The sequence below is a fragment of the Hyaena hyaena genome, unplaced genomic scaffold, assembly GCF_003009895.1.
Source record: "Hyaena hyaena isolate Hyena2069 unplaced genomic scaffold, ASM300989v1 scaffold_31, whole genome shotgun sequence".
Lineage (NCBI taxonomy): Eukaryota > Metazoa > Chordata > Mammalia > Carnivora > Hyaenidae > Hyaena > Hyaena hyaena.
In genome coordinates, this window is record NW_024080664.1 from 2,648,942 (window position 1) to 2,666,143 (window position 17,202).

Sequence of the window (17,202 nt, forward strand, 5' to 3'; positions counted from 1 at the left end):
GGCCCAGCTGGGCTCTCTGAAGGTGTCGTGGAGTTTATCCAGATGCCCCTGGCTGCTGCTGCCTCTCTGATACCCCACAGGTTATAAAGACTCAGCAAATGCAACCTGAACTCGGCTCCCACCTGTGCCTCCTGTCGTGTTCTGGATCCCTGAGCACAACAGGGCCCTCCCCACCGCCCAGGGCAGACCCCTGACCAGGAGACACCTCCTTGTCCTTCAGCCCCCCACCCCTCACCCCATGCAAGTGACATCCAGGAGCCACCAACCTCCCCTGATAATAGCGTTAGTGAATGAATGAGTGAATGACGTGGCATCTTCCTCGTCCCCTCTGTCCCTGCCGCCTGGAGAAGGGGGGTGGTCCCACCCAGTCTTACCTCCTGAACCTCAGTCCTTCAAAGCCTGACACTGCAGATTAGCCAAATGTGGGAGGCCCATGAGTCCCAGGGGTCTCAGATGTCACAGTGACCCTCTGGGGAAGGGTCACTCTTCTCCATTTTACAGATGAGGAAACTGAGGCTCAGATGGCTTAAGTACCTGTTCCTAAACTAGAGATTTATTTTAAAAGCAACACACATGCCCGGGAAACAGCCAGCATTACAGAAGGGCTGCCATGGGAAGTCCCGGCCTTCCTTGTCTCTTCCCACCCCGTACCTTCGTCCCTCTCTCCAGGAGTCTCCACACTTAACAATTCCCTGGGTGACCGTTCTGATCCCCTGCATGCATCTGCAAGCATAGATATCTGGGAAAAACGTCTTTCTTTTTCTGCAAGTGAGACCATTCTGTATGTATTATTCTGCAACTTTTTTAACTCAACAGTAGAATCAACCATTCAGCGCTGGGAACCGTGCCCCTGCTGTGTGCCAAGCACTGTCCTCGGCACCAGGGACACAGTGGTGAGGAGGGAAAGCCCCTCCCTCACGGGGTCCCCTCCTGCAGCACATTGCAGGGTGCAGAGCCTCCTCTCGCGCACATTGACCTCACCAAAGGTGTAGAGAGGGTTTTAGAGGCTTTTCCAAGACCAGTACTCAGCAGACATCCTGGGTACTTTGCAATAAACCATATGCTTCTAGAATTAAAGTGGCTGGGCAAATGGTACATCGTGGGAAATGTGTAAATATTGTCAGATCATTGCCCTGAAAAACTATTATACTCCCACCTTCAGCAGAGGAGGGGTGTTTGCGACAGTGTCTTTATTTTATTTTTTTTAATGTTTATTCTTGAAAGAGAGACAGAGCACGAGCAGGGGAGGGGCAGAGAGGGAGACACAGAGTCCGAAACAGGCTTCAGGCTCTGAGCCATCAGCACAGAGCCCAACGCAGGGCTCGAATCCACAAACCCCAAGATCATGACCTAGCTGAAGTCGGATGCTTGACCGACTGATGCTTGTAGTTTTGTAATGAACCCCAGATGGTCACAATGGGGTCAAGGTCTTGCTGAACTTGGTTTGTATATAATCTTATGTAGGGTTCTTTTTAGAGACCTTATTTTTTGGAGCAGTTTTAGGCTTATAACAAAACTGAGCAGAAGACAGAGATTTCCCTCGTACCCCTGTACCCGCACACACACAACTCAACCCCTCATCAGCACCCCCACCTGAGTGGTCCATTTGTTGCAGCCGATGAACCTACCGTCTTCTCCCAAAGTCCATAGTTGACACTGGGGTTCACTCTAGGTGCTGTGCATTCTCTGGACAGATGTCTGGCACGCGTCCACCACAGAGTATGATACAGAGAGTGTCACTGCCCTAAAATTCCTGCCCTCCACCTGTTCATCTCTCCCTCCCCCCAGCGTCTCACAGTCACGATCTTTCCACTATCTGCATAGTTTTTCCTTTTCCACAGTGTTTTGTAGGATTTTTTTTTTTTTGCATCAAAATTCCTAAGGGGTATTGCTGTATAGTTTTTTGTACGTGCTGTCTTCTCATTTGGGTGTCTGTGTTAAGCCACCCCTAGGAAAAGATTGGGAGTCTTGCTCTTTTTTTTCTTATGATTTTATTTTTAAGTAATCTCTACACCCAACGTGGGGTTTGAACCCACAACCCTGAGATCAAGAGTCACAGGCTCCACCGACTGAGCCAGCCAGGCACCTCAAGTCTTGCTTTTATTCCTGTGTGTTCTGGAATAGTTTAAATAGCATTGGGATAATACAGTCCTTAAGTTCTGAAAGGGTACGCCTTGAAGTCACCAGTGCCTAGAGAGTTAAGTGCACTGGCAAGAGGTGCAGTGATTTAAAATAATTTTTTTAGAAAAATTTTTTACAGTTTGTTTTTGAAAGCTAAACAGCATGAGCGGGGGAGGGGCAGTGAGAGAGAGAGAGAGAGAGAGAGAGAATCTCAAGCAGGATCGGAATTGCCAGCGCAGAGCAGACTCGGGGCTCGAACTCACGAAACCGTGAGATCATGACCTGAGCTGAAACCAAGAGTCAGATGCTTAACCGACGGAGCCACCCAGGTGCCCCAAGAGGTGCACTAATTTAAAAAGTTTTCTATCAGGGCACCTGGGTGGCCCCGTCAGTTAGGCATCTGACTCTTCATCTCAGCTCAGGTCATGACCTCTCAGTTCAGAAGATGGGGCCCCCGCATGGGCTCTGCGCTGGCACCTCCGGGCCTGCTTGGGATTCTGGCTCTCTCTCTCCCCTCCCACACTTGTGCTCACACGTGCGCACTCTGTCTCTCTGTCTCAAAAGAAATCAACATTAAAAGTTGTAAAAAATTCAAAGCGATTGTGTGCATCGCTCCCTGTAAGCCTTTCCAAGGCATCTGATTAATTTTCACTCCCATTTCCTGAGTGACATGGGTCATCTTTTCTCCAGCTTATGAGTTCTTTGTGTTTTCCTCAGAGCCAGGTTGGCACCCCACCTCCACCTCCAGAATCCCCTGAAGGTACGGCCTTGGGGGTGCAGGGCAGGAAAGAAACCTGAGAAGGACGCACAGGGCCCTGGCGTCTGCACGTGCCCACGTCGGCACTCAGACAAGACTTGAATCACAGATGGACCCAAGTCTTTTTTTTTTTAATTTTTAATTTTTATTTATTTTTGAAGGACAGAGAGACTGAGCATGAGCAGGGGAGGGGCAGAGTGAGGGAGAGACACAGAATCCAAAGCAGGCTCCAGGCTCTGAGCTGTCAGCACAGGGCCCGGCGCAGGGCTCGAACCCACAAACCATGAGATCATGACCTGAAGCTGAAGTCAGACACTCAACCGACTGAGCCCCACTGATGAGGCCTGATGCTGCGCAGGAGCTAAGCCAGGGATAGAAGCCACCGTCAGCAGCAAGCCGCCCAGGCTTCCGTATTTGCTTCATGAGGCCACTGTTCCGTGCAGCGCGAGGGCACTGGGGCGCGGGCACCTTCGGCTGTTCTGTAGTCTGTGCGAGTAATAAAGCGAATCTAGAAAGGGCTTGCGGCTTCCTTAGTAGCTCGTTCGGCCTGCCTGTGATTGACGGAATGGAAGGAAAATGAGGGAAAGGGAGATGGAGGGGAGGGCAGGCCCCACTCCATTTGGGGAGCGTACCCCCTCCCCGATCTCCCCTTGCCCCGGGGCCAAACTCTCTTTTCTGCCCCTTCTCTCCTCCAAGGCTTGATCCAGACCCTGGAGGTTTCCGCACTTCTCAGGTTGTTGCATCCAGATCTGCCCCAGCACTTCCGCCTGGAGAGACTCGGGTCCGACCGAGCTCTCAGATGAAGCAGCAAATTCTAGAGAACTAGAGCTGCCCGCAGCCTTCGTTATGGAAATCTGCAGGGCTACTGTTGACATCTTCCTAGACTTTTGTCACATCTGGGCAGCTATCCATTAATCTATTTTATTCTTTTTTTTATTATGTTTTTTTTTTAATTTATTTCTAGGAGAGAGAGAGAGAGAGACAGCGTGAGCAGGGGAGGGTCAGAGAGAGAGGGAGTCATAGACTGAAACAGGCTCCAGGCTCTGAGCTGGCAGTCAGCACAGAGCCCGACGCGGGGCTCGAACCCACGAACCGCGAGATCATGACCTAAGCGAAAGTCGGACGCTTAACCGACTAAGCCACCCAGGCGCCCTAATCTATTTTATTCTTGATGTCTTCAGAGGAAATTCCCCTCCAACATTAACTAGCACTCATCACTCACAGTCTTTTCCCGTTGATGCAAAACTTACAATGAAGTGTGTTGCTTGTAAGTGAACATTGGCTGAGTTTTGACAAATCTGTACACTTCTGTGACTCAAACCCTTACCGAGATACTGAGCCTCCCCGTCACCCCAGAAAGTTCCCTCATGCTCCTCAGACAGTCCCCACCCCCGCTCAGAGGCGGCCACTCAGTACCCTGCCTAGCAACACTGGAGCACAAAGGAAAAGGAAAAATCAAATTCATGCTTAATTTTTTGCAGAACAATAAAGTAGGTGAAAAACCACTGAAAAATTTTAAAGTAGCTATATCAAAATTCAGGATATTTTTTTAAGTTTAAACATATAATTTAGACAAAGCCAATGGATGATTTTACTTAACCACCTTTAATGGAAACTAACAATATTTCCAAAGTTTACTACTTATTTTCAGTTGGAGAGAATTACCAGATTAATTTCTTTTTATTATTATTATTTTTTTAATGTCTATGTATTTTGAGAGACAGAGAGCATAAGCAGGGGAGGGGCAGAGAGAGAGGGAGACATAGAATCGAATCAGGCTCCAGGCTCCGAGCTGTCAGCACAGAGTCCGACACGGGGCTTGAGCTCATGAACTGTGAGATCATGACCTGAGCTTAAGTTGGATGCTTAACTGGCTGAGCCCCCCAGGCGCCCCTGGGTTAATTTCTTTTGAACAGTGATGATCTTAAATTTTTCATTGTCATTAACTGCAGCTTACTGAGATGCCTTATAGAACGCCACCGTGGCAGGCAGAGTGAACAGCCTTCCTGAGCCCACTTCCAGAGTGGATAGGATTGCACTCAGCAAACTTGTGACCCGTTCTAGAAGCTGCAAACCCGGTGATGATTTATATCACCAAGTACTGATAACGCATACTGCTTAAGACTATTTCAGAGGAAACTCGTACAGTCTATAGGATTTACATAAAAAAAAGTTAAGAGTCACGTAAGTGGCTGCTTTGTGGACATGGAATGTATGCACAGAAAATAAGCTTTCTGCAGTTAAAAATCCAAACTCAAGACATTCCAGTGCTTCATGTCTCCATTTCCAGTGTGAGGTGAGAGTATCCGAAAGCCCCTTAATTTCCACTCAATGGGCAGTTTTCTCATGATTGGCACTACCGTCCAGCAATTCATTTTCAATTTCCATAGTTTTATTTTAAAACTCAGGCCGTATATTCAGATCTTCTGCTAAAATTTTACATTTATACTTGCAAAGTCACTTTTGTGTTGTAAGCAAAGAGACAGGCTTCTATTAACATGCAGCTTAAATGACAGTCATGTTTTTATCGTATAACCTTATCACTTTCCCACCAGTTATCGTCCCACACAGATGAGAGCCGTCTGCAGTCTGTTCATACTGTCATGTTTTCAATGTAACATAGTGCAATTTTCACTGCATACCTGTTTCATGTTTATAAATATCTTTGTGAGTGAAGTGCCTTGATTGCATTTAATCTTGATCCCCATGGACTAATTTTTTAATTTGTTTTCAATGTTTATTTATTTTTGAGAGAGAAAGAGACAGAAACAAGTGGGGGAGGGGCAGAGAGAGAGGGAGACACAATTCGAAGCAGGCGCCAGGCTCTGAGCTGTCAGCACAGAGCCCGACGTGGGGCTTGAACCCAGAAACCTCTAGATTATGACCTGAGCTGAAGTCAGACACTTAATTGACTGAGCCACCCAGGTGCCCCTTTGGATGTGTTTTTTAATGTGGATTTTAGAGCAGAGATAAAAGGCAGTACCTGGGGGGCTCAGTGGGTTAAGTGTCTGACTTCGGCTCAGGTCATGATCTTGCTGTTTGTGGGTTCGAGCCCCACATTGGGTTCTGTGATGACAGCTCAGAGCCTGGAGCTGCTTCCGATTCTGTCTGCCTCTCTCTGCCCCTCCCCTGCTTGCTCTCTCTCTCTCTCTCTCTCTCAAAAATAAATACACATTAAAAAAACGGGGGGTGCTCCTGGGTGGCTCAGTGGTTAAGTGTCTGACTTCAGCTCAGGCCATGATCTCACGGTCTGTGAGTGCAAGCTCCCTGCCCCGTCGGGCTCTGTGCTGTTCAGTGCCTAGAGCTGCTTCGGATTCTGTGTCTCCCTCCCTCTCTGCCTCTCCCCACTCATGTTCTGTCTCTCTCTCAAAAAGTGAATAAACGTTAAAAAAAAATTTTTTTTTTAAGTACAGAGACAGAAGAGTAACCCATCTGCTCATTTAATTTTTGAACTCACAAAACATGTTTGTGTATATATCCTTTGCACAGTGCTAATGGAGCTCATCAAATTTGATTTCACACACGGGGCATTTTTGCACATTAAGATTATGAGCTGAGGAAGGCACTAATTTAACATAATCACATTTCAGGGAAAATAAGGGTATATGCATCTTATGTAACATACCATATTTGCTCCCTGATCACATCCCGGGTCACAAACATTTTTTTATATCAATCTCTTTGTCCAACCTCTGGTTTCATAAGCCACACCTAAAAAGATTTCTCTTTCATTTCAATAAAGTCAGTACAAGTGATTTTATCATTATGACATTACTCGTAATGCAAGCAGCCCTCACAGTCTGACCCTTGTTTCCAGCAAGGGCACAATCGAAAAGTAAGGAAAGGTATTTGCTCCCTTTATTCTTGATAGTAGATCTGACGTGACTGGCTTATATCATTACACATTTGCATTTGACTAGACAAGATGCATGGACCTCCATTAGTTTCATGGGATTCCCTAAGAGGCAAGTTATTTTTTGCTCAAAGTGTAACATCAAAAATCCCTCAAGATGTTCTGTCCTGTTTTGTTTCTTTGATTTCATCATCTTCCGCAAAGCTTCATCTATTAAACCATCAATTTGAATATTAAACAACAACAACAACACTTCCATTTTAGAGATCATCACAGTGAAACACCAACTTTTCAAGGTCACAGATTCTGTTCAAATTTCTCTAATCTTTGAAACCATTTTTTGAGTTGTGAAAATTTGATTGTTATATTACTGCAGAAAGATAAAGGCAATTCTTTGGAATAAATGAGCCAGTCACAATTAATTCACTTGCCATTAGAACATTAAAAAAAAAAAGAAAGTCTTTAGAAAAATCTATGGAATGTTATTTAGCCAAAAAAGGGAAGTTCTGATAGAGGCTACAATGTAAATGAATCTTGAAAACAGTTTGCTAGTGAAATGGGCCAAGCACAAAACAAATCGTGTATGATTCTGATTACACGAGGGACCTTGAACAGGCCAACTTATAGAGACAGAGCAGAATAAGTTCACTAGCGGCAAGAGGAAGGAACAGATAGGGAGATGCTCCTTAATGGGCACAACGTCTCTCTGTCTACTATACCATAGTGACAAGGTTCTGGAAATAGTAATGATTGAACAACATTGTGAATGTACCTGATGCCATTGAACTGTGCACTTAAAAGTAGATAAAATGAGGGTGCCTGGGGGGCTCAGTCGGTTGAGCGTCTGACTTTGGCTCAGGTCATGATCTCACGGTTCGTGGGTTCGAGCCCCGTGTCGGGCTCTGTGCTGACAGCTCAGAGCCTGGAGCCTGCTTCAGAGTCTGTGTCTCCCTCTCTCTCTGACCTTCCCCTGCTCATGCTGTCTCTCTCTCTCTCTCTCTCAGAAATAAATAAAACATTAAGAAAAAATTTTTAAGTGGCTAAAATGATACATTTTCTGTTGGGTATAATAAAAAAAGATCAACTAAGGAAAGTATCAACTGAGCTGAACTTGAACATCCCCAAGACCCAGTGATTCCATCCCCAGGCATATGTCGGTGTGGACGGGTGCCAGTGTTCGCCAAAGGACACACGTAGGGTCCTTCCTAGCAGTAGTATTTGTAAGAGCCTCAGACTGGAAACGACTCACCTGTCATGGATGCCAAAATGTGTAAGTGACACTGCATCGACACGGGGGTTATCACACGGTGAGGAGAAAAGGTCAGGTCCAACCGCTAAGAGTTCACAGGAGCCTCACCAACATGGTGCTGAGTGAGAGAAGTCCGAGTTGCAAGAGCGCCTACTGTGTGATTCCATTTACAGGAGGTTCAAACCCCGGCCAAATCAATCTATGGCCTAGTGCCAACCGTGGGGCGCCATGACTGGAAGTGGCTTCTGGGCGCCGCGAGCATCCTGTGTTGCGATCGGGGTCCCAGTCAGTGGGCGTATTCACTTTGTGAAAATTCATCAAGCTAGAAACTTATGATTTATGTACTTTCCTATAAGTGTGGATTTCAGTAAAAAAGTTTACTAAAAAAAAAAAGCAAAGAAATTGATCATTACATATAGCAGAAAATTAGCTCCTGGGTGGAAAGAAAGTAATAAAAATACTTTTTATATAAAAAGTGAATTATGGTGACATAGTTATCAGTGTCTTAAGTGAATAAAGTGTAAAAGTTTCCTAGAACATTTATTCTCCCGGTTAAACGGTCTCAGGAAATGTTTGATCAAATCAGATTTGTGAAAAGTCAAATATATTCATAAATAAGATGCGTATTGCCCACCTCGGTGCCTGAGATGAGTTCCAGAAAAGCCTTTTGAGGAAGTGAACTCTGAGCTGAGTTTGGGGGTCAGAGGGGTGGCCATATCAGGAGCAGGAAAAAGTTGTTCTTTTTTTTTTTTCTTTCCTATTTATTTATTTTTGATAGAGAGAGAGACAGAGCATGAGCAGGGGAGGGGCAGGTTCCAGGGTTTGAGCTGTCCGCACAGACCCCGACGTGGGGCTCGAATCCACAAACCATGAGACCATGACCTGAACCAAAGTCGAACGCTTTTTTTTTAATGTTTTTTTTTTTTAATTTATTTCTAGGAGAGAGAGAGAGACAGCGTGAGCAGGGGAGGGTCAAAGAGAGAGGGAGACACAGAATCTGAAGCAGCTCCAGGCTCTGAGCTGGCAGTCAGCACAGAGCCCGACGCGGGGCTCAAACCCACGAACCGTGAGATCATGACCTAAGCGAAAGTCGAACGCTTAACCGACTAAGCCACCCAGGCGCCCCAGGAAAAGTTTTTCTAATCAAAGAGAATGTTAAGTAAGGGCCCAGGCTTGAGGTCCAAAGAGCCCCTGCCTCCTGGAGAAAGGGAGGAGCCCAGGGGGCAGGGCCACAGTCAAGGTTTGGGACTCAGGAGGTCAGAGGTACCTATGCCGGTGAGAAAATGGAGGGCTTTTAAACATGGCGGGGAATTTGGATTTTATTCTATGCAAATGGGAGCAATTGAGAGACTTAAAGCAGGGGAGGGCAAAAGGCCAAGTTATGTTTTAAAATGGTCTCCCTTTCTGGAAAATCCACTGAAGGGGGACAGGAGTCTAAAAGAGAGGAGGCGGTGTGATTTGTCTCAGAAAAATTCAGGCATGCCTCAGAGATCTTGGGGGTTCGCTTCCAGACCACCACAATAAAGCAGCTTATCTCAGCGAAGTGAGTCCAGTGAGCTCACCTGTCTCCCGGCACAGGTGAAAGTTGTGTAGTGTATCGGGTGTGCAATGGCAGTGTGTCTACAGAAATGTACAGACTTTAATTAAAATATATTTTATTGCTAAACAGTGCTAACCGTCATTTGAGTGCTCGGTGAGCCGTAATCTTTTGCTTGAGGAGGATCCTGCCTTGATGTTCGAAGCCAGTGGCTGATCAAGGTTGTGGTTGTGACAAATTCCTAAAATAAGTAAACAACGAGGTTAGTTTGGTGCATCATATGACTCTTCCTTTCGTGGACAATTTCCCGGTAGTGAATGATGCTGTTTGATGCCATTTTACCCACAGTAGAACTTCCTGTTGCTGCTTGTTCAACTCAGTGTATGGAATATTCCAAATCCTTTGTGGTCACGTCAGCAGTCTTCACAGCATCGTCACCAGCAGTAGATTCCATCTCGGGAAACCACTTTCTTGGCTCGGCCCTAAGAAGCAACCCCTCATCCGTTCCAGATGTCCCCCAAGATCACAGCCAGGTGTTCAGTCCCGTCTTCGCGCTCCGCTTGTCATTCTGAGTCTCCTGTGTTCCCACCCCATCTGCAGTGACTTCCTCCACGGAGGACTTGAACCCTCCATGTCATCCATGTGGGCTACAATCAGCTTCTTCCAAACTCTTGTGAATGTTGGTATTTTGACCTCTTCCCACGAATCATGAATGTTCTTAACGTATAGAATGATGAGTCCTTTCCAGAAGGTTTCCACTTTACTTTGCCCAGATCCATCCGAGGGATCACGATGACAGTTGTAGCCTCATGAAATGTATTTCTTAAATAATAAGACTGGAGAGTCAAAACGACCCCATTGATGCACGGACTGCAGAATGGATGCTGTGTTATCAGGTGTGAAAACAACACTCATCTCGTTGTCCTTCTCCATCAGGGCGCTTGGGTGACCCCGTACATTGTCGGTGAGCCATCATATTTTGAAAGGAGTCTTTTTTTTTTTTTTTTTTTTTTGAGCAGTAGGTCTCAACAGTGAGCTTAGAATATCCGGAAAACCATGTTGTAAATGGATGGGCTGTCACCCAGGCTTTGCTGTTCTGTATCCAGAGCACCGGCGGACTATATTTCCCACAATTCTGAAGGGCCCTAGGGTTTTCAGGATGGTGAATGAATACTGGCCCCAACTTCAGGTCCCCAGTCACACTGGCCACTGATAAGAGAGCCTGGCCTCTGAGGCTCTGAGGCATTGCCTTATCCTCGTCAGCTGTGAAAACCCTAGATCACATCTCCTTCTGACATAAGGCCGCTCCGTCTACACTGCAAATCTGTTGTTTAGAGCGGCCGCCTTCACTGCCATCTTGCTGGATCTCCTGGAGAACTTGCCGCCCCTGCATCAGCACTTGCAGCCTCACCTTGCACTTGCACTTCTGTGTTATGGACACGGCCTCTCTCCTGGAGCCTCCGAACCAACCCCTGCTCACTCCAGACTTTTCTCCAGCAGCCACCTGCCCCCCAGGCCGTCATGGAACTGAGGGGCATCAGGGCCTTGGGCTGGATTGGTCTTTGGCTTAAGGGAAAGTTGTGGCTGGTTGTGTCTTCTGTCTGGACCACAAAAACTTCCTTTGTACGGGAAATAAGGCTGTTTTTCTGTCTTATTATCTGTGGGTTTGCCAGAGTGGCCTTTTTAATTTCCCCCAAGAACTCATCTCTTGCATTCACAACCTGGACAACTGTTCATTGCGAGAGGCCCCACTTCTGGCCTCTTTCAGCTTTCCTCACTGAGCTTCCTCATGTCTAGTTGTTTTTTTTAATGTTTATTTATTTATTTTGAGGGGGGCGGGGGAGAGAGAATGAGGGAGGGAGGCGCAGAGCAAGGGGAAGAGAGAATCCCAAACAGGCTCTGCACAGAGCCCAATGCGGGGCTCAATCCCACGACCGTGAGACCATGACCTGGAAGCTGAGATTCAGAGTCAGGTGCTTAACCAATTGAGCCCCCAGGTGCCCCAATCATGTCTAGCTTTTGATTGAAAGTAGGAAACTCGTGGCCCTTCCTTTCACTTGGACACTTAGATGCCATCACAGGGTGATTCTCGTTGGCCTCACTGCAATATTGTCTCTCGGGGAACAGGGAGGCCCGAGGCCAGGGAGAGACGAGGTATGGCCGGTGGGTGGGGCAGCCAGAACACATGTAGGACATTTATCGATCTAGTGTGCTGACTCATGTGGGCGTGGCTCGCCGTGTCCCCAGTGACAGTAGTAACATCAAAGATCACTGACCACAAGTCACCATGACAACTATTATAATGAACAAGATTGAAATATTGTGAGAATTACCAAAATGTGACACAGAGACACCAAGTGAGCAAATGCTGTTGGAGAAATGGCACCCATAGACTTGCTTGGCACAGTGTTGCCATAAACCTCCAATATGTAAAGACCGCCATGCACGATAAACCAAAGTGCAATAAAATGAGGTATGCCTGTAATGGGGCTTGGCCTGGGACCACAGTCGCAGAAATGGGATGTGGAAGAATTGTGGAAGCAGAACAGGTACGATCCACCTACTGAATTGATGTATGGATAAGGAAGAGGTAGAAAGTGAGGCTGGTGATCAGGTTTTGGCAGGAGCCACTGGCCGGATGGTGATTTGGGAAAGACTGCAGGGAGCGGGTTTGGGGGTGTTGTATGTGGCATGCATTATAAATGGCATAATTTGAGATGCCCATTCAACATCCCAGTGGGGATGCTGAGTAGATGGGTGGGGATATAGGTGTGTAGAGCTCCAAGAGGAGGTCAAGGCCAGAGATATGCACAGGTGTGCCGACAGAATACAGGTGTATTTAAAGCCAAAGAACGAATACAGATGATTTTGGAAGCGAATAAATTGAAGACGGAAGAAGGTCTCGGAGACCATGCCCTGGGGCAGGTCAACATTCAGATAAAGAGAAGCCAACAAACTGAGTCCAAAAAGGGGCATTCAGAGTGGGCTGCGTTTCCCTTCTGGTGTGAAGTGGGTGGGATTACAAGGCTTCTGGGCGTCTTCCTGCCTGGACCAGAGCGGGGTCTATCCTTCAGTGAAATGGCCCCAGACTGCCGACAGAGGGCGCAAGAGGGAGAGCGTGTGCCCATCCAAGGTCTTCTTCGGACACTGACGCTTTCCTAATTGTGAAAGTGTCTGTGGCTCTCCCACCGAGTTAAACTCATCCTTTTGGAGTTTAGGACCCCTTGTCAATGACCCCAAGTTCACTTGGGACCTCGAGTCCTACCCACCACCCAGTTCCTCTCCGTTCCTTACAGAGCTGCCAGTCCGGGGCTTATTCACGCCATTGTGTCCTGCCCTCTACCCAAAATGAATCTAAAAATCACACCTGATGTTTTTTCTTTTCTTTCTTTTCTTTTCTTTTCTTTTCTTTTCTTTTCTTTTCTTTTCTTTTCTCTTTTCTTTTCTTTTCTTTTCTTTTCGAGAGAGAGTGTGTGTGGGTGGGTGGTGGAGAGAAGCAGAGGGAGAGAGAATCTTAAGCAGACTCCATGCTCAGCACACAGCCCCATGCGGGGCTTGATCCCAAGACCAGGCTGGAATCATGACCTGAGCCGAAATCAAGAGTTGGACGCTTAGTTGACTGAGCCGCCCAGGCGCCCCCACGCCTCACGGGAACAGCCCCGGCCAGAAGCTGTCCCCTCCAGGCCCCGTCACGGCCCTTTCACCAGCTCTGTGCGCTCCACGCAGGCACTTGGCACCCACGCACACACATGTCCCTTGTATTTTGAGGGTTTTCCTCTCCTGCGAGCAGATGCAGGAACTATTCCTGGCCCGCTGTGAACTTCAAGAATTACTAACCCTGTTCCTTCCTGACTGTTCTTCCCACAGCCTTAGGTGGTTATTTTACTCAAGTGCTCATCGGTCCTCACCTGAAGACGCAAGGGGGCCCCTCTGCAGACCTGTCAAACAGGCAATATCACTTTCCACAAAAGGCCGTTAAGAGAGTAGATGAAAATATCAATATGCAAAGCACCTAACTAGTGCCGGGCCCCAAATAGGTGCATAGTGTTCTCAGTTCTCTTCCCCTTCTTCGCAATAGGAATAGTGAAGTCAATGACTTTTGCGAAGCGTGAGAGACTTTTCCTGACACTTATTCAAACTTCCCCAAACCAGGGTTGTTATAAAATCCTTCCCGTCACCCTGGAAGACAGAACAGTTGTTTGTGGGTTTTTTGTTTTTTTTTTTCCATTTCCCAGCCGTCTGTCACTGTGCGCAAGTGTGTTTATCAGGCTGTTCAATTATTACTGCTGCTGTTGTAAAGGCCCTCACATTTAGCAGCTTGGAACAACCGCTCCATTTTGGTTGTATTTTGTGGGTCAGGAATCCCGGAAGGGCGGGGCTGGGCACCTGTTTGAGATCCTTGCTGTCAGTGCACTTGGCACTGTCAGCGTTGCCCCTGGAAACCTCCTTAGCCAGATTCGTCAGTTCATTGGGTACATTTTCTATTTCCCACAATATCGCGGGCAACAAGTGTGCTGAACCTACGTAATGACGTATTCTTTCCTCCACCTTCCTCACGTTTCGTTAAGCCCTCATTTACAGCCTCCAGGCCCATGGAGGGGGGGCTCCCACAGTCTTCTCCAGGCCCTTCTGGTTGCCTGATGACCTGGTCCCTAAGATAGTCCCTTACATTTTGGGTTTTTGCACTTGACCTTTGCCAAAAGGCCGAGAAGTGACGTTTTGGCTCTTTGATGTGTCAGCACTCCATGTCAAATTCCTTTTCCCGGTATTATTGTTGGGTAATCAATTATTCCTAAATTTAGCAGCTTAAAAAACATTTCTTACTTTGCTTGCGATTCTGTGGGTCGGGAGTTCTTGAAGGGCTCTGCCGGCCAGTCCTGGCTTGGGGTCTCTCACAAGGTCACAGTCAGATAGTGGCCGGGGCTGGGGTCATCTGAGGCTTCCTCAGGGACGGATGTCCTCATGACTCACCCGACAAGGCTGCCAGCCAACGCTGGCTAGTGGCTGGGAGCTCAGCCGGCATTGCTAAAGGCAGCGCCCATCTGGGGCTTCTCTGGCACGGAAGCCTCGGAGCAGCTGGGCTCCTTAGCTGACTGACTCCCCAGCAAGTGTCACCAGAGCATCAGGAAGAAGCTGCATGGCCTTTTAGGACCTAGCCTTGGAAGTCATATAATGGCCCACCTTCCATTCTCTACCAGTCAAAGCGGTCACAGTTCACCCAGGGTCACGGGGAGACGACTCCCAGCCTACCTCTTGATGAAGGTGGCTACATTTCAGAAGAGCAGGAGGGATGGGAGATATTGTGGCCGCAAACTTTGGAAAATACCATCTGCCACATGGGCCGCTGATAACGTCTTGGGTCATCAGGTATTTACTTTCCTGGTCTCTAGACAAAGTTCTTGAAAGCAGAAGTTCTAGGTTTTTTCTAAGAGCAAAATAATCAGCTTGGCTTGGGCAGCCCTGAGCAAGCATCCAGGAGGCGTCACTCTTGGCTCCAACCTTCCTGACATTCCTGAGGTAGGAAGGCTCGTGTCGTGCACTTTGAGCTTCAGGAATGGATGTAGTCTTTCACTCGTTCATTCATCCAACCAATATGCGGGAGCACCTATTACGTGTCAGCTGCTCGGGGTACAGTTCTGTGTAAGACCAAACATGGCTCCTGACCTCCACCAGCTCACGTTCTGATAGGAGATAACGGTTCGTTCATGAAATAATGACATAAATAACTATAAATCTGGAACTCTGACAACAGCTGTAAAGGAGAGGGGCTTGGGGCACTCAGGAAAGGTTTTTCCTCAGGAACTGATGACTCAGCTGAAATCTGAGGAACGAATGGAATTTACCCAGGAGAAGGGGGTCAAGGAGAACCTTCCAAGCCAGAGGACCTGAGAAAATGCCCTGGGACAAGAGAGGGAAATACAAGTACAAGGGATGGAGAGGAGTCCCAAGAGAGAAGCCTGACAGGAGGCTGTGACTCGGTGACACAGGCTTGATGGGGGTGGGGTCAGGGAGTGGATCCAAAAGACATTCAGGAGACGAAGCTAAGAGCACTTGGTGATGGAAGGTGTAGCAGGCATCTATTGCTGCCTAACAAAGTAGCACAAACTCGGCAGCTTGAAACCACGCCCATCTAGTATCCCACAGTCTCCACGGGTCAGGAGTCTGGGCACAAGTGAGTCCTCTACACGGCTGCAGTCAGGGGTTGGCCAGGGTTGGGTCTCATCTGAGACTCCACTGGGAAGGATCTGCTTCCAAGCTCAGATAACTGTTGGTAGCATTCATTGCCTTGCACGCTCTTGGATTGGAAGCATTGGTTTCTTGCTGTCCCCTGGAAGCCACCCTCAGTTCCTTACTGCCATCTTCCCCATAATGTGGCTCACAACATGGCAACTTGTTTCTTGAAAGCCAGCAAGGGAGGGAGAGTCCCCAAGCAGGATGGGTGTCACAGACCCGTGTGAAAGAATCACCTCCACATAATCACATACATCCTGACATCTTTGCTGGACTTTGTTGGCCAGAGCAAGTCACGGGCCCCAGCCACACTCAAAGGAAGGAGGCCACACAAGGGTTGAATACTAGGAGATGGAGACCATGGGGGTCACCTCAGAGGCTATCTTCCATTAGGGGGGGTTCTGGTGTAGGACCCCAAGGTGTCAACCATGGAAGGAGAACAGATTGAAGGGGATAGGGGTGGGGAGTGGAGAAAATGGTTTCAGTCGGGACATGTTGAGCTTGAGTACCTTTGAGACGTCCACGAGATATCATGTGGGTACTTATTTGAACACATGGATCTGGAGCTGGTAGGATATGTACCTGAACAAACCATGATCACATAACCAGCAATTCAAGCCAAGTGTGGATGAGATTGCCAAGGGAGGGAGTATGGGATGAGGAGGGGACCCAGGATCAAGTCTTAAAGAATTCCATCCACGAATAGCACTGGGCCTGTGGAGGAGCAGAGATGGAATAAAGCCAGGAGAGTGACGTGTTTTGCAAGCCAAGAAGAGGCCAATAGTGTTAGTACTGCTGGAGTTCGTGTAAAATGATGACTAGAAAGGTCAGTTGCATTGAGCAATGGAGTGGGAAATCCCTGGAGAGCTTAGCAAGAGCTGTTTTGGTTTTGGGTGGGCTGCCCTGTGCATGAGGGGCAGGGACATGGGAGGTTGTATTATATTCCTGCCGTGAGGGAGGAGCACTTCTCTGTGGCGAGTGAGGAGTGAGCAGTCCCACAGGGGTGAAAGCTCGTTGGACCCTTTAAAGTCCTAAAGCCAGATGTCACCAGAAACACACCTGTAGTGGAAGAGGCTGGGTTTCCTTCTCATCGCAGGGAGGGAGGGAGACCACCACCCTCGGAAACCTCGGTGGCGGGATGTTGGAAAGTATTTAGTAAACTGGGGTTCGTGGCAGATAATCTGGGGAAACATTTAAGGATATGGGTTTGCTCTGGATTGGAAAAATGTCAACAAGAGGAGATGCCCTGAGCGGATGCGTTCGTCCATCTTATCTGAGAGGCAGGAAGACTAGACACAGTTAAATTTCTGATCGGTCTAGAATCACTGTATTCGACCAGGCTCGTAGCTTGGCCTATGCTCGCATTTGGTCTGTTCAGACATGATTAGAGGGGCCTCATTTCCCTGCTCTGCCAGAGCCCGATGTCCACATTTGCTCAAACTGTAGTCGGTAGG

At 47.8% G+C, this 17,202-nt stretch overlaps 1 non-coding gene across 1 annotated transcript; it reads right to left on the reverse strand.

Annotated features, from left to right (window-relative positions):
* Positions 1-2,011: 2,011 nt before the first annotated feature.
* On the reverse strand, positions 2,012-2,084 carry TRNAK-CUU. The gene has a single exon. It is a non-coding gene; the product is annotated as a tRNA-Lys (tRNA).
* Between the last annotated feature and the right edge of the window lie 15,118 nt (positions 2,085-17,202).